Source organism: Scyliorhinus torazame, chromosome 10, assembly GCF_047496885.1.
Source record: "Scyliorhinus torazame isolate Kashiwa2021f chromosome 10, sScyTor2.1, whole genome shotgun sequence".
NCBI classification, from domain to species: Eukaryota; Metazoa; Chordata; class Chondrichthyes; order Carcharhiniformes; family Scyliorhinidae; genus Scyliorhinus; species Scyliorhinus torazame.
In genome coordinates, this window is record NC_092716.1 from 109,854,981 (window position 1) to 109,879,799 (window position 24,819).

Consider the following 24,819-nt stretch of genomic DNA (forward strand, 5'->3'; position numbering starts at 1 on the left):
TGCACATTCTCCCCATGTCTGCATGGGTTTCCTCCAGGTGCTCTGGTTTCCTCCCACAGTCCAAAGGTGCAGATTAGGTGGATTGTCCAGGCTGAATTGCCCCTTAGTGTCCAAAGATGTGCAGGTTAGGTGGGGTTATAGGGAGGGAGAGTGGGCCGAGGTAAGGTGCTCTTTCAGAGGGTTGGTGCAGACATGATGGGCCAAATGGCCTCCTCCTGCACTGTAGGGATTCTATGGGTTACCTGATTCTATAATTTGTGTAGTGGTGTGTTCCCATTTTTGGGTTTTCCTCTTGGTTGTTTTCACCTTAACCACCATCCCCTCTCACATTGAGGCTGACGGGAGTCTGCAACTCACTGCCTGAAAGGGTGATGGGGGCAGAGACCCTCACAACATTTAAGAAGTATTTAGATACTTGCGATGCCAAGACATACAAAGCTATGGGCTAAGTGCTGGAAAATGGGAGTGGAATAAGTTAGGTGGTTGTTTTAACTGGCGCAGACATAATGGGCCGAAGGGCCTTTTCTTTGCTGTAAACCCCTCTTGACTTCTGGCTTCTCATCCATGGACTCTGTTTGCTGAGTAGGGGACTGAGGGCACAATGTTAGTGTTTGACAGCTTGCTGATTCACTCTTTTTCTCCTTGCCCCTCTCTGCGCCCATTGGGGGACTTGGTGGTGTAGGATTCTTGGCCTCCCCTGAGGTGATATCTTTTGCTGTCTATCTTTTTGTGCACCTCTATTCTGACCTGTGTAAAGATGACACTGCAGTTTGCACAGGTCTTACAGAGGTGGCCTTCCCACTGCAGATTGCAGCATTCACTCTGCTTATGGTCCTATGGTTGCACTTCTTGCAGTTAATCCAAACTGCAGTTAGCCAACACTTTTCCAGATTGACCGCAGGTTAATGAGCTCCAGTCTGCCCCGTAGAAACCACTTTCTCACAATATCAAATCTGGAAGAAGGGGGTTGGATTGCTCCCTTGGTGCTCTCTCTCATGATCTCCTTGACCTACTTACTGGTCCAAATCCCAAATGGGTCTTGACCTCAGTGCTGCCTCCTGCCACCTTGACCTCCGTGGTAAGGAGTATGAACATAAAGATAACATGGATATGGAGTTATACAGGCTGATCGTCACAATACATTGTGACAGCAGTTTAAACAGTGGCTCCAAAGTTAGGATTGTTAGTGGCTCAACATTCCCTTTCTCCTGGAGAGCCTGCAAAAGCTTCAGGCAAGCTGGAATCTTTTTAAGTGCCACATCCATGTATCCACCTCTGGGGAAAACCACAGCAGTCAAACAGGATCTTCTACAGAAAGAAGGCACAGTCTAAAGGTAAATCTTCACAGGTCTTTGCCATCAACCTGACAGATTGCCGTGCTTGCATGTTGGGTGTCGATTTCAGTCACAACTGAATGTTGAACCTTCACTGTGTTGGCGTTAGGCAGTTTAGAATGTGTCACATTACAGACTATCCAGTCAGCGCATGGGATATAAGGGATTGCGGTAGCATGCCTATGAGTTTGGCACTGCAGGAAACAGAATGGTAATTTTACAAACTGGAGCAAGATTGGCATGCGCCAGGGATGGGTATGAGGACCACTGATTTTCTTGCTCCATATTATTGACCTGGACTGCGGCTTATCGAGAACAATTTCAAAATTTGCAGATGACACAAAAGTTCTGAATATTGTTAACCATGAGGCGGATAGTGAGAGATTATCGACAGGCTGTTCGAATGGTAAATTAAATTTAACATTGTATGCAGTGATATATTCTGGTCGGACAAACGAGGAGAGGCAATATAAACTAAAGGGTACAATTCTAAAGTGGGTGCAGGAACAGGGAGGCCTGGGGGTACATATGAACACATCATTGAATGTAGCAGAGCAAATTGAGAAAGAGATTAATGAAGCATCCAGGATACTGGGCTGTGTAAATAGAGGCAGAGAGTACAAAAACAAAGATGTAATAGTGAACCTTCAGAAAACACTGGTTGGACATCAGCGGGCATATTGTGTCGATGTCCGGGCTCCGTGCTTGAACAATATGAGGTATGAGAGAGGGTGCAGGAAAAGATTTACCAGAATCATTTCAAGAATGAGGGCCTTCAGTTATGTGGATGGATTGGAGAAGCTGGGATTGTTTTACTTGGAGGAGAAGGTTGAGAGGAGACTTAATCGAGGTGTTCACAATCCCGATGGTCTGGACAGAGTAGGTAGCGAGAAACTGTTCCCTTTGTCAGAAGAGTGGAGAAACAAATGCACCGATTTAAGGTGATTGGCAAAAGAACCAAAAGCAACATGACAAAAAACTTCTTGTCAGCAAATAGTTAGGATCTGGAAAGTAATGTAACCACAAGTGTGGTGGAGGCAGATTCAACCAAAGTTTTCAAAACGGACAAAAGCAGAAAATATTGGACATCCTCAGCAGGTCTGACAGCATCTGACAGGTGGAGAGAGAATGGAGCTGATGTTTTGAGTCTGGATGACTCTTTGTCAAAGATAGAGAGAACTGGAAATAGGGTCAGGTTTATACTGTTGGTGTGGGGAGGGGTGGGGGGGGGGGGGGGGGGGGTTGCGCGTGAAGAAGCAGTGAGGCTGGATAGAGGGCTAGTGATAGGTGGAGATTGACAAAGATGTCGTGGACAGAAAGACAAAAGAAAATGTAAATTATGGAAATAATGACTAAGAAGGGTGGCGGTAGAGGCACATTAAGAGATCGGAATGTGTTAATGACCGAACAAAGATAAGCAGTGTGTCATAGGACAACTAGGAACAGATGATCCTAGTGTGGTGAGGGGAGACAATCGTGAGGGAAAAACGGATCAATGGAAGAAATGAAAATGAATTGATAGAAATAAAAATGGGGTAAAGGTGGAGGAGAGAGTTCACAGTCTGAAGATGTTGAACTCAATGATAAGTCCGGAAGGCTATAACGTGCCTAATCGGAAGATAAGGTGCTGTTCCTCCAGTTTGTGCTGAGCTTCACTGGAACATTGCAGCAGGCCAAGGACAAACATAAAGACATGAGAGCAGGACAGCAATGTAAAATGGCAAACAACAGGAAGGTCTGGGTCCTGCTTGCAGATGGATCAGAGGTGTTCTGCAAAGTGGTCACCCACTCTATGTTTAGTCTCTCCAATGTAGTGTAGACTGCATTCGCTGCTTCCAATGCAATGGACCAGATTGAAGGAGGTGCGCGTAAAGTGCTGTCTCACTTGAAAAGAGTGTTTAAGCCCTGGGATGGTGAGCAGGTAGGAGGTAAAGCGGCAGGTGTTACACCTTCTGCGATTGCACAGGATGGTGCTACAGGAATAGTGTTGGGGGTGATGGAGGAGTGGACCAGGGTCTCCCAGAGGGAATGGTCCCTGCAGAATCCTGACAGGGGGAGTGAGGAGAAGATATGTTTGGTGGTGAAATCATGCTGGAGTTGGAGAAACTGGCGGAGGATGATTCTTTGAAGCGGAGCTGTTGGGATGAAAAGTGAGGACCAGGGTGACCCTATCCTGGTTCTGGGAGGGCAGAGAAGCGGTGAGACCACGATTAAGGAAGAATGAAGGCATGTCAGCAGCACCATTTAGGAAAGAGGCATCATCGGAACAGATGCCAAGGAGGCGAAGGAACTGGGAGAATGGGATGGGGTCCTGACAGGATGTGGGGTGTGATGAGCTGTAGCCAAAGATAGCTGAGGCTGTCAGTAGGTTTGTAATGGATACTAGTGGATAGTCTATCACCAGAAATTGAAATAGGAAGGTCAAGGAAGGAAAGTGTTGGAGATGGACCATGAGAAGGTGATAGAGGGGTGGAAATTGGAAGCAAAATTTATATGTTTTTCCAGGTCCAGGTGGGTACATGAAGTGGCACCAAAATAGTTGTCTATGTACCGGTTAAAGAACTGTGGGATGGGGCCAGAGTAGGGCTGGAACAGGAAATGTTCCACATACTCCATAAAGTGACAGGCAAAACTGGGTCCCATATGGGTACCCATAACCATGCTTTTGGTTTGGAGGAAGTAACACAAGTTAAAGAAGAAATTGTTCAGTGAGAGGACAAGTTCGTCCAGACGGAGAGTGGTGCTGGATGGGGATTGTTCAGGCCTTTGTTCGAGGAAGAAGTGGTCAGCCCTCAGACCAACGTGGTGGGGAATAGAGATATAGAAAGGGAATTGGATAAGCATCTGAAGATAGAAATTTTTTTTTTTAAATGTGAGGCTAGCTGAGTTCTTGCAGAGAATCACGATGGATCTGAGGGGCTAAGTGGTCCCCTTCTGTGCTGTAACCATTCTATCTTTCTAACCAGCCACTCAGCGGGGCATCAAGAGGTGGTGTTGGCCATCAGCAGAGTTGTACTCAATCACAATGTGTAACCTCATGACTCTATCATTACCAGCAAGCCAAAGGATCAACTCTGGTTCAATGAAGAGGAGAGCATGTCAGGAGCAGCACCAGGCATACCTAAAAAAATGAGTTGTTAGCTTGGTGAAGCTACAACACACAGTTATGTGCAGACAGGACAAGCAGCATGAAATAGACAGAAATAAACAGAATAAAGCGATCAAAAAACTATGGACTGCTGCCATTCAAGAGGCATAGAAGATAGAAATGTTTCTTTAAATGTGAGGCTAGCTGAGTTCTTGCAGAGAATCACGATGGATCTGAGAGACTAAAATGGTCATTGCCTGGCATTGTGTGGCACATATGTTACTTGTCACTTGTCAGTCCAAGTCTTAATGTTGCCCGGGTCTTGCTGCATATGGGCACAGGCTGCTTAAGTGTCTGAGGTGTTGTGAATGGAGTTGAATATTGTACAATTATCACTGAACTACCCCACTATTGATCCTCTGATAGAAGGAAAGCCATTGATGTTCTCCTAGGACACTACCCTGAGGAACTCCTAGAACTGGGATGATTGGCCACCCACAACCACCTTCCTTTGTGCTAGATTTGACTCCAACTAATGTAGAGTTTTCTCCCTAATCCCCACTGACTTCAATTCTGTTAGGGCTACAAATGCTGCCTTGATGTCAATGGCAATCATTCACACCTCCCCTCTCAAATTCAGCACTTTTGCCCATGTTTGAACAAATGCTGTAATGAGGTCAGGAGCTGAGTGACCCTGGCGGAAACCAAACAGCGTCAATGAGCAGGTTATTACTGAATAAGTGCAGCTTGACAGCACTGTTGATGACTCCTTCCATCACTTTACTGATGATTGAGGGCAGACTGATAGGGCAGTAATTGGCCGGGTTTAATTTCTCCTACTTTTTGTGGACAGGACAAAATCCCCACAGTGTTCCACATTGCCGGGTAGATGCCAGTGTTGTAGCTGTACTGGAGTAGCTTGGTTAGGGGCACAGCAGGTTCTGGAACATAAGTCTTCAGTACTATTGCTGGAATATTGTCACGGCCCATAACCTTTGCAGTATCCAGTGCAATCTGACATTTCTTGATATCACGTGGAGTGAATCGTATTGGCTGAAGACTGACATCTGTGATGCTGGGGAGCTCCGGAGGAGACCGAGATAGATCATACACTCGGCATTTCTGGATGAAGATTGTTGCAAGTATGTCAGCCTTGCCTTTGGCACAGATGTGCTCGGCTCCTCCATCATTGAGGATGGAGATATTTATGGAGCCTCCTCCTCTCGTTAATTGTTTAATTGTCCAGCATCATTTATCACTGGATGTGGCTGGACTGCAGAGCTTAGATCTGATTTGTTGGATCACTTTCTCTGTTGCATATTGCTTCCACCATTGTAGCTTCACCAGGTTGACACCTCTTTTTTCGGTATTCCTGGTTTGCTCCTGGCATGCTTTCCTGCCCTCTTCACTGAACCAGCGTTGATCCCCTGGCTGGGTGGTAATGGTAGAGTGGGGGATATGCCGGGCCATGAGGTTGCAGATTGTGGTTGAATACAATTCTGTTGCTGCTGATGGCCCACAGTGCCTCATGGATGCCCAGTCTTGAGTTGCTTGATCTGTTTGAAGTCTATCCCATTTAGCATGGTGGTAGTGCCACACAAACGATGGATGGCATCCTCAATGTGAAGACAGGATTTTGTCTCCACAAGGCATGTGTGGTGGTCACTTCTACCGATACTGTCATGGACAGATGCATCTGCAGCAGGCAGGTTGGTGAGGATGTGGTCAAGTATGTTTTTCCCTCATGTTGGTTCCCTCACCACCTGCTGCAGTCCCAGTCTAGCAGGTATGTCCTTTAGGACCTGGCCAGCTCGGTCAATCGTGGTGCTACCAAACTACTTTTGGTGATGGACACTGAAGTACCCCACCCGGAGTACTTTCTGCACCCTTGCCACACTCAGTGTGTCCTCCCAATGGTGTTCAACATGGCGGAGTACTGATTGATCCGCTGCGGGGGAAGGGTCAGGGGTGAGAATAGGTGGTAATCAGCAGGAGGCTTCCTCGCCCATGTTTGACCTGATGGCAGAGACTTCATAAGGTCTGTTGAGGACTCCCAGCACCATTCCCCTCCCAACTGTATATACCGTAATGCAACTACCTGTGGTAGGTCTATCCTGCCGGTGGAACAGTACATACCCAGGGATGGTGACGGAGGAGTCTTGGACCTTGGCTGTGAGGTAAGATTCTGTGGGTATGATTATGTCATGATTTAAAAAAAATAAATTTAGAGTACCCAATTCATTTTTTCCAATTCAGGTGCAATTTATTGTGACCAACCCACCTACCTGGTACCTTGGCGTCGTGCTGCCCATTATGTCATGATGTTGCTAGACTAGTCTGTGGATAGCTCTCCCAATTCGCCAGATATTAGTGAGGATAACTTTCAAGGGTCGACTGGGAGGTTGTGCCCCTGTCATTTTCATTGCCTCAATCAACGGCAGATAGTCTGTCCAGTTTTAATTGAGTTTTTTGGAATAGTTTGGTGCAACGAAGTAGCTAGTCCATTTCTGAGGACAGTTAAGAGTCAACCACATTGCTGTGTGTCTGGAGTAGGCCAGACCAGGTATGAATGGCAGATTTCCTTCCCTAAAGGATGTTAGTAAACCAGTCAGGTTTTTGCAACACTCTAGGCGGGATTCCCCCGAATCAGCGAGATGGGCCGATGCCGGCGTAGAAATCGGCGCAAAACACTCCGGCGTCGGGCGGACCGGAAGTTGCGGAATTCTCCGCACTTCTGGGGGCTAGGCCGGCGGCGGAGGGGTTGGCGCCGCGCCAGCCGGCGCCGTATGGACTGTGCGAGTTAGCGCATGTGCAGAACCACCGGCGTGGTTCAGTGCATGCGCAGACCGGCCAGCATATTCTGGCGCATGTGCAGGGGGGTGTCTTCTCCACACCGGCCATGGCCGAGCCCTACAATGGCCGGCATGGAAGGAAGAAGGGCCCCCATGGCACACGCCCGCCCGCAGATCGGTGGGCCCCGATCGCGGGCCAGGCCACCGTGGGCCCCCCCTGGGATCTCTTCCCCCACCCCCCCCCCCCCCCCCCAAGGACCGCACCAGCCAACTTACCTGCTAGGTCCCACCGTGGGGAACTGGCCAGAAACCGATGGCCGCTCGGCCCATCGGGGCCCGAAGAATTTCCAGGGGGGGGGGACCGGCGTGGCGTGAACCCCGCCTGAAAACCGGCGCCGGAGAATACAGCAGCCGACGTGGGAACGGCGGGGCGGGATTCACGCCGCCTCCCGGGGATTCTCCGACCCGGCGGTGGGTCAGAGAATCCCGCCCTCTGTTTCTTGGTCACAATTGCTAAGAGGAGAGCTTTATCGAATCACTACAGTGCAGGGGGAAACCATCTGGCACCGACTATCTGAAAGAGCACCCTAAACTAGGCCCACTCCTTGCCCTATCCCTATAATCCCACCTAACCTTTGGACACTAGGGGGCAATTTAGCATGCCATTCCACCTAACCTGCATATCTTTGGACTGTGGGAAGAAATCGCAGAACGGGAAGAATGTGCAAACTCCACACAGACACTCACCCGAAGCTGGAATCGAACCCAGGTTCCTGGTGCTGTGAGGCAGCAGTGCTAACCACTGTACCACCATGCCTCCATATTCCAGGTATATTAATTAATTCAATTTAGATCCCACCAGTTGCCCATGTTGGGATTTGAATTTATGTTAGTGCCGGACTCTGGAAGGCCAGCACAATAACATTCTCTGCCATTCCTCTACTTACTGTACATTATTTACAGGCAGAAATAACAGTAGATGGATGCATTCTGACCATTGTGCAGAATGTGAGGTGGGCTAATTAACTGGGTCACTGGGGCATCAAGTTGGTGTAGTTGGGGCAGCATGGTGGCACAGTGGTTAGCACTGCTGCCTCATGGCGGCAAGGACCCGGGTTCGATCCTGGGTCACTGTGCATGTGGAGTTAGTTTGCACATTCTCCCCATGTGTGTGTGGTGGTATGTATTAGGGGTAATGTGGTACCTGTGAAGCCGAGAGGCTATTGGCTGACTGGTCCCGGGTCCTGGTTGGATCTGCCGACTTCTGGCTCCGCCCTGAAGGCGGAGTATAAGAGCTCGAGCTTCTCCCCGCAGCCTCATTCTGTTGCTGAGCTGCTGGGGACAAGTCTCGCTTAATAAAGCCTAGATCGACTTCATCGCTTCTCGTCTCGCGTAAGCCCCCATGTAGCGAACTCGGCGGCCGTATTCAAACACTGGCAAGCATGTTTTGAAGGCTACCTCCGAACGGCCCCCAGCCGGATCACGGAAGAGCAGAAAATGCAGGTCCTGCATTCGAGGGTAAGCCCGGAAATTTACTCACTAATAGAAGACGCAGAGGATTTCCCGACGGCGCTCGCATTGCTGAAGGGCATCTACGTTCGTCCCGTAAACCAGGTCTATGCGCCGAGACGAGATCGACGAGACGGCAAATTCCCGGAGAATCGCTCGAGGAATTCTACGGCGCGCTGCTAATTTTGGGACGAGGCTGCAACTGCCCGCCGGTGAACGCGATCGAACACACGGACCTGCTAATTCGTGTTGCATTCGTGGCAGGTATGAACTCTCCCCAAACTCGTCAAAGACTTTTAGAAAGAGAGTCGCTAGGACTCTCAGAGGCACGGGCCCTTGCAGCCTCCCTTGATGTGGCCTCCCAAAACGCCCGCGCCTACGGCCCCGACCGCGATGCAGCCCCTTGGGCTCCGTGGATCCCCGTCACGACCAACTCCCCGGCAGCCCCCCCCCCCCCCCCCCCCCCCCCCCACCCCCGCAAGCTTGCCCAGTTAAAGCGCCAGACCATCCCGGGGGAGGCCCGCTGCTATTTTTGCGGACAAGTGAAACACCCCCGGCACCGCTGCCCGGCCCGCGCGGCTACTTGTAAAAGCTGTGGCAAAAAGGGCCATTTCGCGGCAGTGTGCCGGTCCCCTCGATTAGATTGCAGTCTGTAACTCACTCCCGGGTATCCATTATTCGATATAAAAACCATCTGAACCCCTCTATTAGATTCCAGTCTCCAACTCACTCCCGGGTCTCCATTATTCTATATATAAACCATCTGAACCCCTCGATTAGATTCCAGTCTGTAACTCACTCTCGGGTATCCACTATTCTATATATAAACCATCTGAACCTCTCAAATAGATTGCAGTCTGTAACTCACTCCTGGGTATCCATTATTCGATATATAAACCAACTGAGCTCCTCGATTAGATTACAGTCTGTAACTCCCGGGTATTCACTACTCTAGAAATAATCTATCCAAACATTTCAATTAGATTCCAGCCTGTAACTCACTCCCGGGTATCCAATATTCTATAAACCACCTGAATCCCTCGGTTAGATTCCAGTCTGTAACTCACTCGTTGATATCCATTATTCTACATATAACCTTTCCAAACATCTTGAATAGATTCCAGCCTGTAACTCACACACGGGTATCCACTATTCCATAAACAATCTATCAAAATATCTCAGTTAGATTCCAGCCTGTTACTCACCCCTGGTATCCTTTATTCTATATTTAAATCATCTGAACCCCTCGATTGGATTCCAGTCTGCAACTCACTCCCGGGTATCCATTATTCTACATATAAACCATTTGAAAACCTCAATTAGATTCCAGTGTGTAACTCACTCCCAGGTATCCACTATTCCATATCCAATCTATCCGAACCCCTCGATTAGATTCGAGTCTGTAACTCACTCTCGGGTATCCATTATTCTGTATATAAACCATCTGAACCCCTCAATTAGATTCCAGTCTCTAACTCACTCCCGGGTATCCATTATTCTATATATAAACCAACTGAGCTCCTCGATTAGATTACAGTCTGTAACTCCCGGGTATTCGCTACTCTAGAAATAATCTATCCAAACATTTCAATTAGATTCCAGCCTGTAACTCACTCCCGGGTATCCAATATTCTATAAACCACCTGAATCCCTCGGTTAGATTCCAGTCTGTAACTCACTCCCTGATATCCATTATTCTATGTATATACCCTCTGAACACCTGAATTAGTTTCCAGTCTGTAACTCACTCCCGGGTATCCATTATTCTATATATAAACCATCTGAGCTCCTCGATTAGATATATTCTGTAACTCCCGGGTATTCACTACACTAAAAATAATCTATACGGACATCTCAATTAGATTCCAGCCTGTAACTCACTCCCGGGTATCCATTATTCTATGTATAACCTGTCCAAACATCTTGAGTAGATTCCAGCCTGTAACTCACTCACGGGTATCCACTATTCCATAAACGATCTATCAAATCATCTCGGTTAGATTCCAGCCTGTTACTCACCCCCTGGTATCCATTATTCTATATTTAAATCATTTGAACCACTCGATTTGATTCCAGTCTGTAACATACTCCCGGGTTTCCATTCTATATATAAACCATCCGAACCCCTCAATTAGATTCCAGTCTGCAACTCACTCCCGGGTATCCATTATTCTATATATAAACCATTTGAACACCTCAATTAGATTCCAGTCTGTAACTCACTCCCTGGTATCTATTATTCTATATATAAACCATCTGAACCCCTCGATTAGATTCCAGTCTGTAACTCACTCCTGGGAATCCACTATTCTATATATAAACTTTCCAAACATCTTGATTAGATTCCAGCCTGTAACTCACTCCCGGATATCGACTATTCTATATATAATCTATCCAAACATGTCAGGGGCTGGTTTAGCACAGGGTTACAGAGCTGGCTTTTAAAGCAGTCCAAGGCAGGCCAGCAGCACGGTTCAATTCTCGTACCAGTCTCCCCGAACAGGCGCCGGAATGTGGCGACTCGGGGCTTTTCACAGTGCAGCGCACAATGACTTACGAGAGACGAATAGAGATGAAGTCGATGAGGCTTTATTAAGCGTGACTTGTTCCCCGCAGTTCAGCAACAGACTGGAGCTGCGGGGAGAACTCCTGGTTCTTATACTCTGCCTTCAGGGCGGAGCTAGAGATCAACAGCCAACCAGGACCTGGGATCTGTCAGCCAATGGCATCACGGCTTCACAGTCCCACATGACCCCTAATGCATACTACCACACACAGTAACTTCATTTGAAGCCTACTTGTGACAATAGGCGATTTTCATTTCCTTCATTTTTCAACATTTCATTTAGATTCCAGTCTGTAACTCACTCCCGGGTATCCATTATTCTATATATAAACCACCTGATCTCCTCGATTAGATTACAGTCGGTAACTCCCGGGTATTCCCTGCTCTATATATAATCCGAACTTCTCGATCCCAGCCTGTAACTTACTCACGGGTGTCCAGTTCCTTCATTTTTCAACATCTCATTTAGATTCCAGTCTGTAACACACTCCCGGGTATCCATTATTCTATATATAAACCATCTGATCTCCTCGATTAGATTACAGTCGGTAACTCCCGGGTATTCACTGCTCTTTTTATAATACGAACTTCTCGATCCCAGCCTGTAACTTACTCACGGGTGTCCATTATTCTATATATAATCTATCCGAACATCTCGATTAGATTCCAGCCTGTAACTCACTCCCGGGTATCCATTATTCTATATATAAACCATCTGAACCCCCGATTAGAATCCAGTCTGTAACTTTCTCCTGGGTATGCATTATTCTAAATGTAAACCATCTGAACCCCTCGATTACATTCCAGTCTGTAACTCACTCCCGGGTATCCATTATTCTATATATAAACCATCTGAACCCCTCGATTAGATTTCAGTCTGTAACTCACTCCTGGGTATCCATTATTCTATATATAAACCATCTGAGCTCCTCGATTATATTACAATCGGTATCTCCCGGGTATTCACTAATCTATATGTAATCTATCCGAACATCTCGATTCCAGCCTGTAACTCACTCCCTGGTGTCCATTATTCTCTATATAATCTATCCGAACATCTTGATTAGATTCCAGCCTGTAACTCACTCCCGGGTATCCATTATTCTATATATAAACCATCTGAACCCCTGATTAGATTCCAGTCTGTAACTCTCTCCCTTGTATGCATTATTCTAAATATAAACCATCTGAACCTTTCGATTACATTCCAGTCGGTAACTCACTCGCTGGTATCCATTATTCAATAATAAACCATCTGAACCCCTCGATTAGATTCCAGTCTGTAACTCACTCCCGGGTATCCATTGTTCTGTATATAAACCACCTGAACCCCTCGATTAGATTCCAGTCCGTAACTCACTCCCTGGTAACGATTATTCTATATATAAACTATCCAAACATCTCGATTAGATTCCAGTCTGTAACTCACTTCCGGGAATCTACTCTTCTATATATAAACCATCTGAACCCCTCTATTAGATTCCAGTCTGGAACTCACTCCCGGGGTCCATTATTCGATATATAAACTATCTGAACCCCTCGATTAGATTCCAGTCTGTAACTCACTCCTGGGTATTCATTATTATCTTTTAAATCATTTGAACCACTCGATTAGATTCCAGCCTGTAACTCACTCCCGGGTATCCACTATGGTATGAACAATCTATCATAACATCTCAATTTGATTCCAGCCTGTTACTCACCCCCGGATATCTACTATTCTATATATAATCTATCCAAACATCTCGATTAGATTCCAGTCTGTAACTCACTCCTGGGTATTCATTATTCTCTTTTAAATCATTTGAACCACTCGATTAATTTCCAGTCTGTAATTCACTAGGTTTCCATTATTCCATATATAAACCATCTGAGCTCCTCGATTCGATACAGTCTGTAACTCACTCCCGGGTATCCATTATTCTATATATAAACCATCTGAGCTCCTCGATTAGATAGAGTCTGTAACGCCCGGGTATTCACTACTGTAAAAATAATCTATCCGAACATCTCAATTAGATTCCAGCCTGTAACTCACTCCCGGGTATTTATTATTCTATATTTAAATCATTTGGACCACTCGATTACATTCCAGTCTGTAACTCACTCTCAGGTTTCCATTATTCCATATATAAACGATTTGAACACCTGAATTAGTTTCCAGTCTGTAACTCACTCCCGGGTATCCATTATTCTATATTTAAACCATCTGAGCTCCTCGATTAGATTTCAGCCTGTAACTCACTCCTGGATATCCATTATTCTATATATAAACCATCTGAGCTCCTCGATTATATTACAATCGGTATCTCCCGGGTATTCACTAATCTATATGTAATCTATCCGAACATCTCGATTCCAGCCTGTATCTCACTCCCTGGTGTCCATTATTCTCTATATAATCTATCCGAACATCTTGATTAGATTCCAGCCTGTAACTCACTCCCGGGTATCCATTATTCTATATATAAACCATCTGAACCCCTGATTAGATTCCAGCATGTAACTCACTCCCGGGTATCCATTACTCTGTTTATAAACCATCTGAACCCCTCAATTAGATTCCAGTCAGTAACTCTCTCCCTTGTATGCATTATTCTAAATATAAACCATCTGAACCTTTCGATTACATTCCAGTCTGGAACTCACTCCCTGGTATCCATTATTCAATAATAAACCATCTGAACCCCTCGATTAGATTCCAGTCTGTAACTCACTCCCGGGTATCCATTGTTCTGCATATAAACCACCTGAACCCCTTGATTGGATTCCAGTCCGTAACTCACTCCCTGGTAACCATTATTCTATATATAAACTATCCAAACATCTCGATTAGATTCCAGTCTGTAACTCACTTCCGGGAATCTACTCTTCTATATATAAACCATCTGAACCCCTCGATTAGATTCCAGTCTGGAACTCACTCCCGGGGTCCATTACTCTGTTTATAAACCATCTGGGGATGTCCCGGAGGACTGGAGAATAGCCAATGTTGTTCCTCTGTTTAAGAAGGGTAGCAAGGATAATCCCGGGAACTACAGGCCGGTGAGCCTTACTTCAGTGGTAGGGAAATTACTGGAGAGAATTCTTCGAGACAGGATCTACTCCCATTTGGAAGCAAATGGACGTATTAGTGAGAGGCAGCACGTTTTTGTGAAGGGCAGGTCGTGTCTCACTAACTTGATAGAGTTTTTCGAGGAGGTCACTAAGATGATTGATGCAGGTAGGGCAGTAGATGCTGTCTATATGGACTTCAGTAAGGCCTTTGACAAGGTCCCTCATGGTAGACTAGTACAAAAGGTGAAGTCACACGGGATCAGGGGTGAACTGGCAAGGTTGATACAGAACTGGCTAGGCCATAGAAGGCAGAGGGTAGCAATGGAGGGATGCTTTTCTAATTGGAGGGCTGTGACCAGTGGTGTTCCACAGGGATCAGTGTTGGGACCTTTGCTGTTTGTAGTATATATAAATGATTTGGAGGAAAATGTAACTGGTCTGATTAGTAAGTTTGCAGACGACACAAAGGTTGGTGGAATTGCGGATAGCGAAGAGGACTGTCAGAGGATACAGCAGGATTTAGATTGTCTGGAGACTTGGGCGGAGAGATGGCAGATGGAGTTTAATCCGGACAAATGTGAGGTAATGCATTTTGGAAGGGCTAATGCAGGTAGGGAATATACAGTGAATGGTAGAACCCTCAAGAGTATTGAAAGTCAAAGAGATCTAGGAGTACAGGTCCACAGGTCATTGAAAGGGGCAACACAGGTGGAGAAGGTAGTCAAGAAGGCATACGGCATGCTTGCCTTCATTGGCCGGGGCATTGAGTATAAGAATTAGCAAGTCATGTTGCAGCTGTATAGAACCTTAGTTAGGCCACACTTGGAGTATAGTGTTCAATTCTGGTCGCCACACTACCAGAAGGATGTGGAGGCTTTAGAGAGGGTGCAGAAGAGATTTACCAGAATGTTGCCTGGTATGGAGGGCATAAGCTATGAGGAGCGATTGAATAAACTCGGTTTGTTCTCACTGGAACGAAGGAGGTTGAGGGGCGACCTGATAGAGGTATACAAAATTATGAGGGGCATAGACAGAGTGGATAGTCAGAGGCTTTTCCCCAGGGTAGAGGGGTCAATTACTAGGGGGCATAGGTTTAAGGTGAGAGGGGCAAGGTTTAGAGTAGATGTACGAGGCAAGTTTTTTACGCAGAGGGTAGTGGGTGCCTGGAACTCACTACCGGAGGAGGTAGTGGAAGCAGGGACGATAGGGACATTTAAGGGGCATCTTGACAAATATATGAATAGGATGGGAATAGAAGGATACGGACCCAGGAAGTGTAGAAGATTGTAGTTTAGTCAGGCAGTATGGTCGGCACGGGCTTGGAGGGCCGAAGGGCCTGTTCCTGTGCTGTACATTTCTTTGTTCTTTGTTTGTTGAACCCCTCAATTAGATTCCAGTCGGTAACTCACTCCCGGGTTTCCATTATTCTATATGTAAACCATCTGAACCCCTCGAGTAGATTCCAGTCTGTAACTTACTCTCAGGTTTCCATTATTCTATATATAAACCAGTTGCACACCTCAATTAGTTTCCAGTCTGTAACTCACTCCTGGGTATCCATTATTCTATATATAAACCATCTGAACCCCTCGATTAGGTTCCAGTCTCTAACTCACTCCCTGATATCCTTTATTCTATGTATATACCCTCTGAACACCTGAATTAGGTTCCAGTCTGTAACTCACTCCCGGGTGTCCATTATTCTATATATAAACCATCTGAGCTCCTCGATTAGATACAGTCTGTAACTCCCGGGTATTCACTACTCTAAAAATAATCTGTCCGAACATCTCAATTAGATTCCAGCCTGTAACTCACTCCTGGGTATCCATAATTCTATATAAAAACCGTCTGAACCCCTCTATTAGATTCCAGTCTATAACTCACTCCCAGGTATCCATTATTCTATATATAAACTATCTGAACCCCTCGATTAGATTCCAGTCTGTAACTCACTCCCTGGTATCCGTTATTCTATATATGAACGATCCAAACATCTCGATTAGATTCCAATCTGTAACTCACTTCCGGGATTACACTATTCTTTATATAGACCATCTGAACCCCTCGATTAGATTCCAGTCTGTAACTCACTCCCAGGTATCCACTATTCCATATCCAATCTATCCGAACATCTCGATTTGATTTCAGCCAGTAACTCACTCCCGGGTATCCATTATTATATATATTTTCCAGTCTGTAACTCACTCCCGGGTATCCATTATTCTGTATATAAACCATCTGAACCCCTCTATTAGATTCCAGTCTGTAACTCACTCCTGGGTATCCATTATTCTATATATAAACTATCTGAACCCCTCGATTAGATTCGAGTCTGTAACTCACTCCCGGGTATCCATTATTCTATATAAAAACCATCTGAACACCTCAATTAGTTTCCAGCCTGTAACTCACTCCCGGGTATCCATTATTCTGTATATAAACCATCTGAACCCCTCAATTAGATTCCAGTCTCTAACTCACTCCCGGGTATCCATTATTCTATATATAAACCAACTGAGCTCCTCGATTGGATTGCAGTCTGTAACTCCCGGGTATTCGCTACTCTAGAAATAATCTATCCAAACATTTCAATTAGATTCCAGCCTGTAACTCACTCCCGGGTATCCAATATTCTATATATAAAATTTCCAAACATCTTGATTAGATTCCAGCCTGTAACTCACTCCCGGGAATCCATTATTCTATATATAAACCATTTGAACACCTCAATTAGATTCCAGTCTGTAACTCACTCCCTGGTATCTATTATTCTATATATAAACCATCTGAACCCCTCAATTAGATTCCAGTCTGTAACTCACTCCCGGGAATCCACTATTCTATATATAAACTTTCCAAACATCTTGATTAGATTCCAGCCTGTAACTCACTCCCAGATATCGTCTATTCTATATATAATCTATCCAAACATGTCAGGGGCTGGTTTAGCACAGGGTTACAGAGCTGGCTTTTAAAGCAGTCCAAGGCAGGCCAGCAGCACGGTTCAATTCTCGTACCAGTCTCCCTGAACAGGCGCCGGAATGTGGCGACTCGAGGCTTTTCACAGTGTAGCGCACAATGACTTACGAGAGACGAATAGATGAAGTCGATGAGGCTTTATTAAGCGTGACTTGTTCCCCGCAGCTCAGCAACAGACTGGAGCTGCGGGGAGAACTCCTGGTTCTTATACTCCGCCTTCAGGGCGGAGCTAGAGATCAACAGCCAACCAGGACCCGGGATCTGTCAGCCAATGGCATCACGGCTTCACAGTCCCACATGACCCCTAATGCATACTACACCACACAGTAACTTCATTTGAAGCCTACTTGTGACAATAGGCGATTTTCATTTCCTTCATTTTTCAACATCTCATTTAGATTCCAGTCTGTAACTCACTCCCGGGTATCCATTATTCTATATATAAACCATCTGATCTCCACGATTAGATTACAGTCGGTAACTCCCGGGTATTCCCTGCTCTATATATAATCCGAACTTCTCGATCCCAGCCTGTAACTTACTCACGGGTGTCCATTATTCTATATATAATCTATCCGAACATCTCGATTAGATTCCAGCCTGTAACTCACTCCCGGGTATCCATTATTCTATATATAAACCATCTGAACCCCCGATTAGACTCCAGTCTGTAACTCACTCCCGGGTATCCATTATTCTATATATAAACCATCTGAGCTCCTCGATTCGATATATTCTGTAACTCCCGGGTATTCACTACACTAAAAATAATCTATACGAACATCTCAATTAGATTCCAGCCTGTAACTCACTCCCGGGTATCCACTATTCCATAAACAATCTATCAAATCATCTCGGTTAGATTCCAGCCTGTTACTCACCCCCTGGTATACATTATTCTATATTTAAATCATTTGAACCACTCGATTTGATTCCAGTCTGTAACATACTCCCGGGTTTCCATTCTATATATAAACCATCCGAACCCCTCAATTAGATTCCAGTCTGCAACTCACTCCCAGGTATCCATTATTCTATATATAAACCATTTGAACACCTCAATTAGGTTCCAGTCTGTAACTCACTCCCTGGTATCTATTATTCTATATATAAACCATCTGAACCCCTCGATTAGATTCCAGTCTGTAACTCACTCCCGGGAATCCACTATTCTATATATAAACTTTCCAAACATCTTGATTAGATTCCAGCCTGTAGCTCACTCCCGGATATCGACTATTCTATATATAATCTATCCAAACATGTCAGGGGCTGGTTTAGCACAGGGTTACAGAGCTGGCTTTTAAAGCAGTCCAAGGCAGGCCAGCAGCACGGTTCAATTCTTGTACCAGTCTCCCCGAACAGGCGCCGGAATGTGGCGACTCGGGGCTTTTCACAGTGTAGCGCACAATGACTTACGAGAGACGAATAGAGATGAAGTTGATGAGGCTTTATTAAGCGTGACTTGTTCCCCGCAGTTCAGCAACAGACTGGAGCTGCGGAAAGAACTCCTGGTTCTTATACTCCGCCTTCAGGGCGGAGCTAGAGATCAACAGCCAACCAGGACCCGGGATCTGTCAGCCAATGGCATCACGGCTTCACAGTCCCACATGACCCCTAATGCATACTACCACACACAGTAACTTCATTTGAAGCCTACTTGTGACAATAGGCGATTTTCATTTCCTTCATTTTTCAACATCTCATTTAGATTCCAGTCTGTAACTCACTCCCGGGTATCCATTATTCTATATATAAACCATTTGAACCCCTCGATTAGATTCCAGTCTGTAATTCACTCCCTGGTGTTGCTAACTTTCTCCTTGGTTCAATTGCTCTGTTTTATTACCTTTGCTCTTGTGTCGCCAGGTATCTTTATGATACCGTCACGAGGTTCAAGTCCGAGTAATGATCAATAACCCAATACACCGATTAATAAGATTCAAATCAAAGCACATTTATTTTACACAGTAATCGCTACTCGTGCACAAATTCTACGTCGAAGCTACTTCTACAACTAACAGGCCTATACTTAACTTCGGACTGGCCCACCAGGTCAGGGGAACAAATGGCCTTTCGTTCGGGTCTGAGTCTGCGGGATTCGCAGTTGGTACGGATTGGTAGCTAGGAGCGCCTATTTCGTAGCGAGCATTGAATTAAGACTTACTTTATTCGCTGGTCATTGCGCCGGTCACGGTCAATGTTGGTTCGTGTTGCTGGGTGACCCAGGCAGGATGAAGAGGTGAAGAGAACGATTTGAACTTGGGGCTTAACTCTTATAGTCCCCAGGGGCTTCCCGCCTTTCGGGGTCGCGGACCCTGTACCTGGTCCCAAGTGATTGGACTTTGTCCCAGTCGCTTGGTTCGATTTTCTCCAATACTGGAGCGGTTCCCTGATCGATGGGCGGTCTTGAGGTGCTCGTTCACCTCCGTTGTGTTGGCCCCTGCTGGCGCCGAGGATTCTGGCTTTGCTTTGTGTGTCCAAAATATTACTTACTGGGGCAGCACGGTAGCCTTGTGGATAGCACAATTGCTTCACAGCTCCAGGGTCCCAGGTTCGATTCCGGCTTGGGCACTGTCTGTGTGGAGTCTGCACATCCTCCCCGTGTGTGCGTGGGTTTCCTCCGGATGCTCCGGTTTCCTCCCACAGTCCAAAGATGTGCAGGTTAGGTGGATTGGCCATGATAGATTGCCCTTAGTGTCCAAAATTGCCCTTAGTGTTGGGTGGGGTTGCTGGGTTATGGGGATAGGGTGGAGGTGTTGACCTTGGGTAGGGTGCTTTTCCAGGAGACGGTGCAGACTCGATGAGCCGAATGGCCTCCTTCTGCTCTGTAAATTCTATGATTATTGTTCCCGGGGATTGCTCATCAGTATGCAGATGGCTGCTACATTGTTATGCTGATGGTCGCTGGTATCGATGTTGTCTGGCCTTTGCAGAGGTAAATACACAGCAAACCTGCAGCTGCTGGTTTCTGTCTATGTTCGCTAACTTTCACATCAGCCTTGGCCGTTTGCCATTTTAAATCGGGAGCTGGCCAATTTAGGTGGCTATACTATCCATTATTCTATATATAAACCATCTGAACCCCTCGATTAGATTCCAGTCTGTAACTCACTCCCTGGTATCCACTATTCTATATATAAACCATCTTAACCCCTCGATCAGATTCCAGTCTTTAACTCACTCCCGGGTATCCATTATTCTATATATAAACCATCTAGACCCCTCGATTAGATTCTAGTCTGTAACTCACACCCGGGTATCCATTATTCTATATATAAACCATCTGAGCTACTCGATTAGATACAGTCTGTAACTCCCGGGTATTCACTACTCTAAAAATAATCTATCCAAACATCTCAATTAGATTCCAGCCTGTAACTCACTCCCGGGTATCCATTATTCTATATATAAACTTTCCAAACATCTCGATTAGATTCCAGTCTGTAACTCACTCCTGGGTATTCATTATTCTATATTTAAATCATTTGAACCACTCGATTAGATTCCAGTTTGTAACTCGCTCTCAGGTTTCCATTATTCTATATATAAACCATCTGAACCACTCAATTAGATTCCAGTCTGTAACTCACTCCTGGGTATCCATTATTCTATATATAAACCATCTGAGCTCCTCGATTAGATTACAGTCGGTAACTCTCGGGTATTCACTGTTCTATATATAATCTATCCGAACATCTCGATTCCAGCCTGTAACTCACTCCCGGGTGTCCATTATTCTATATATAATCTATCCGAACATCTCGATTAGATTCCAGTCCGTAACTCAATCCCTGGTATCCATTATTCTATATATAAACCATCTGAACCCCTCGATTAGATTCCAGTCTGTAACTCACTCCCTGGTATCCACTATTCTATATATAAACCATCTTAACCCCTCGATCAGATTCCAGTCTTTAACTCACTCCCGGGTATCCATTATTCTATATATAAACCATCTAGACCCCTCGATTAGATTCCAGTTTGTAACTCGCTCTCAGGTTTCCATTATTCTATATATAAACCATCTGAACCACTCAATTAGATTCCAGTCTGTAACTCACTCCTGGGTATCCATTATTCTATATATAAACCATCTGAGCTCCTCGATTAGATTACAGTCGGTAACTCTCGGGTATTCACTGTTCTATATATAATCTATCCGAACATCTCGATTCCAGCCTGTAACTTACTCACGGGTGTCCATTATTCTATATATAATCTATCCGAACATCTCGATTAGATTCCAGTCCGTAACTCACTCCCTGGTAACCATTATTCTATATATGAATATCCAAACATCTCGATTAGATTCCAGCCTGTAACTCACTCCAGGATTTCCATTTGAACACCAATTAGTTTCCAGTCAGTAACTCACTCCCGGGTATCCATTATTCTATAGATAAACCACCTGAGCTCCTCGATTAAATTACAGTCTGTAACCCCCGGGTATTCACTACTCTATATATAATGGGCGAGATTCTCCGACCCCCCGCCGGGTCGGAGAATCGCCGGGAGCTGCCGTGAATCCCGCCCCCGCCGGTTTCCAAATTCTCCGGCACTGGATATTCGGCGGGGCCGGGAATCGCGCCGCGCCGGTTGGCGGGCCCCCCCCCCCCCCCGCTAAAATGCCTTTCCCTCCGGCGTAGATTAAACCACCTACCTTACCGGCGGGACAAGGCGGCGCGGTGGGCTCCGGGGTCCTGGGGGGGGCGCGGGGCGATCTGGCCCCGGGGGGTGCCCCCACGGTGGCCTGGCCCGTGATCGGGGCCCACCGATCGGCGGGCCTGTGCCGTGGGGGCACTCTTTCCCTTCCGCCTTCGCCACGGTCGCCACCATGGTGGAGGTGGAAGAGACTCCCTCCACTGCGCATGCGCGGAAATGCCGTCAGCGGCCGCTAACGCTCCCGCGCATGCGCCGCCCGGAGATGTCATTTCCGCGCCAGCTGGCGGGGCACCAAAGGCCTTTTCCGCCAGCTGGCGGGGCGGAAATACGTCCGGCGCGGGCCTAGCCCCTTAAGGTTTGGGCTCGGCCCCCCCAAGATGCGGAGCATTCCGCACCTTTGGGGCGGCGCGATGCCCAACTGATTTGCGCCGTTTTGGGCGCCAGTCGGCGGACATTGCACCGATATCGGAGAATTTCGCCCAATGTATCCGAACATCTCAATTCGATTCCAGCCTGTTACTCACCCCCAGGTTTCTACTATTCAATATATAATCTATCCAAACCTCTCGATTAGATTCCAGTCTGTAACTTACTCCCGGGTATCCACTGTTCTATATACAATCTATCCGAACATCTCGATTAGATTCCAGCCTGTAACTGACCCCCGGCTCTCTACTATTCAATATATAATCTATCCAAACCTCTCGATTAAATTCCAGTCTGTAACTCACTTCCGGGTATTCACTATTCTATATATAAACCATCTGAACCCCTCGATTAGATTCCAGTCTGTAACTCACTCCCAGGTATCAATTAGGCTATATATAAACTATCCAAACACCTCGATTAGATTCCAGTTTGTAACTTACTTCCGGGAATCCACTATTCTATATATAAACCATCTGAACCGCTCGATTAGATTCTAGATTGTAACTCACTCGCGGGTATCCATTATTCTATAAGTAAATCACCTGAACCCCTCGATTAGATTCTAGTCTGTAACTCACTCCCTGGTATCCATTATTCTATATATATATATATCCTCTGAACCCCTCGATTAGATTCCAGTCTGTAACTCACTCCCTGGTATCCATTATTCTATATATAAACCGTCTGAACCCCTCAATTAGATTCCAGCCTGTAACTCACTCCCGAGTAACCATTATACTTTAGGTAAACTATCCAAACATCTTGATTAGATTCCAGTCTGTAACTCACACCCAGGTATGCATTATTCTATGTATAAACCATCTGAATCCCTCGATTAGATTCCAGTCTCTTCCTCGCTCCCGGGTATCGATTATTCTACACATAAACCACCTGAACCCTTCGATTATATTCCAGTCTGTAACTCACTCCGTGGTATCCATTATTCTATATAGATACCTTCTTAACCCCTCGATTAGATTCCAGTCTGATAGACGCCCGGTTATCCTGTATTCTATAATTAAACTCTACAAACATCTCGAATAGATTCCAGTCTGTAACTCACTCCCGGGTATCCATTACGCTAAATGTAAGCCATCTGAACCCCTCGAGTAGATTCCAGTCTGTAACTCATGTCCGGGTTTCCATTATTCCATATATAAACCATTTGAACACCTCAATTAGTTTCCACTCAGTAAGTCACTCCCGGTCATGCATTATTCTATATATAAACCACCTGAGCTCCTCGATTAGATTACAGTCTGTAATTCCCGGGAATTCACTATTCTATATATAATCTACCCGAACATCTCGATTAGATTCCAGCCTGTAACTCACCTCCTGGTATCTAGTATTCTATATATAATTCATCCACACATCTCGATTAGCTTCCAGCCTGTAACTCATTCCCGGGTATCCATTATTCTATATATAAACCATCTGGGCCCCTCGATTAGATTCCAGTCTGTAATTCACTTCCGGTTATCCATTATTCTACACATAAACTACCTGAACCCCTTGATTAGATTCCAGTCTGTAACTCTCTCCCTGGTATCCATTATTCTATATAATATATATATATATACACTCTGAACACCTCAATTGGTTTCCAGCCTGTAACCCACTCCCGTTGATCCATTATTCTCCATATAAACCATCCAAACATCTTGATAAGATTCCAGTCTGTAACTCAGTCCCTGGTATCCATTGTTCTATATCTGAACTATCCAATCATCTTGATTAGATTCCAGCCTGTGACTCACTCCCGGGTATCCATTTTACGATATATAAACCATCTGGTCCCCTCGATTAGATTCCAGTCTATAACTCACTCCCGGGTATCCATTATTCTATATATAAACCATCTGGTCCCCTCGATTAGATTCCAGTCTGTAACTCACTCCCGGGTATCCATTATTCTATATATAAACCAGCTGAACCCCTCGATTGGATTCCAGCCTGTAACTCACTCCCGGGTATCCATTTTTCGATATATAAACCATCTGAACCCCTCGATTAGATTCCAGTCTGTAACTCACACCCGGGTATCCATTCTTCTATATATAAACCATCTGGTCCCCTCGATTAGATTCCTCTCTGTAACTCACTCCCGGGTATCCATTCTTCTATATATAAACCATCTGAACGCCTCGATTAGATTCTAGTCTGTAACTCACTCCCTGGTATCCATTATTCTGTATATAAACCATCTGAGCTCCTCGATTAGATTCCAGCCTGTAACTCACTCCCGGGTATCCATTATTCTATATATAAACCATCTGAACCCCTCGATTAGATTCCAGTCTGTAACTCACTCCCGGGTATCTAATATTCTATATATAAACCATCTGGTCCCCTCGATTAGATTCCAGTCTGTAACTCACTCCCGGGTATCCA

The 24,819-nt window shown here is 45.6% G+C and overlaps 1 long non-coding RNA gene across 1 annotated transcript in view; it reads left to right on the forward strand.

The window, feature by feature from the left end:
* Positions 1–1,194: 1,194 nt before the first annotated feature.
* The window catches only part of LOC140384853 (uncharacterized), a 69,794-nt gene continuing 46,169 nt past the window's right edge, over positions 1,195–24,819 (forward strand). The window contains exon 1 of the long non-coding RNA XR_011933174.1: positions 1,195–1,334. This is a non-coding gene — a long non-coding RNA (uncharacterized lncRNA). The remainder of the gene's footprint in view (positions 1,335–24,819) is intronic.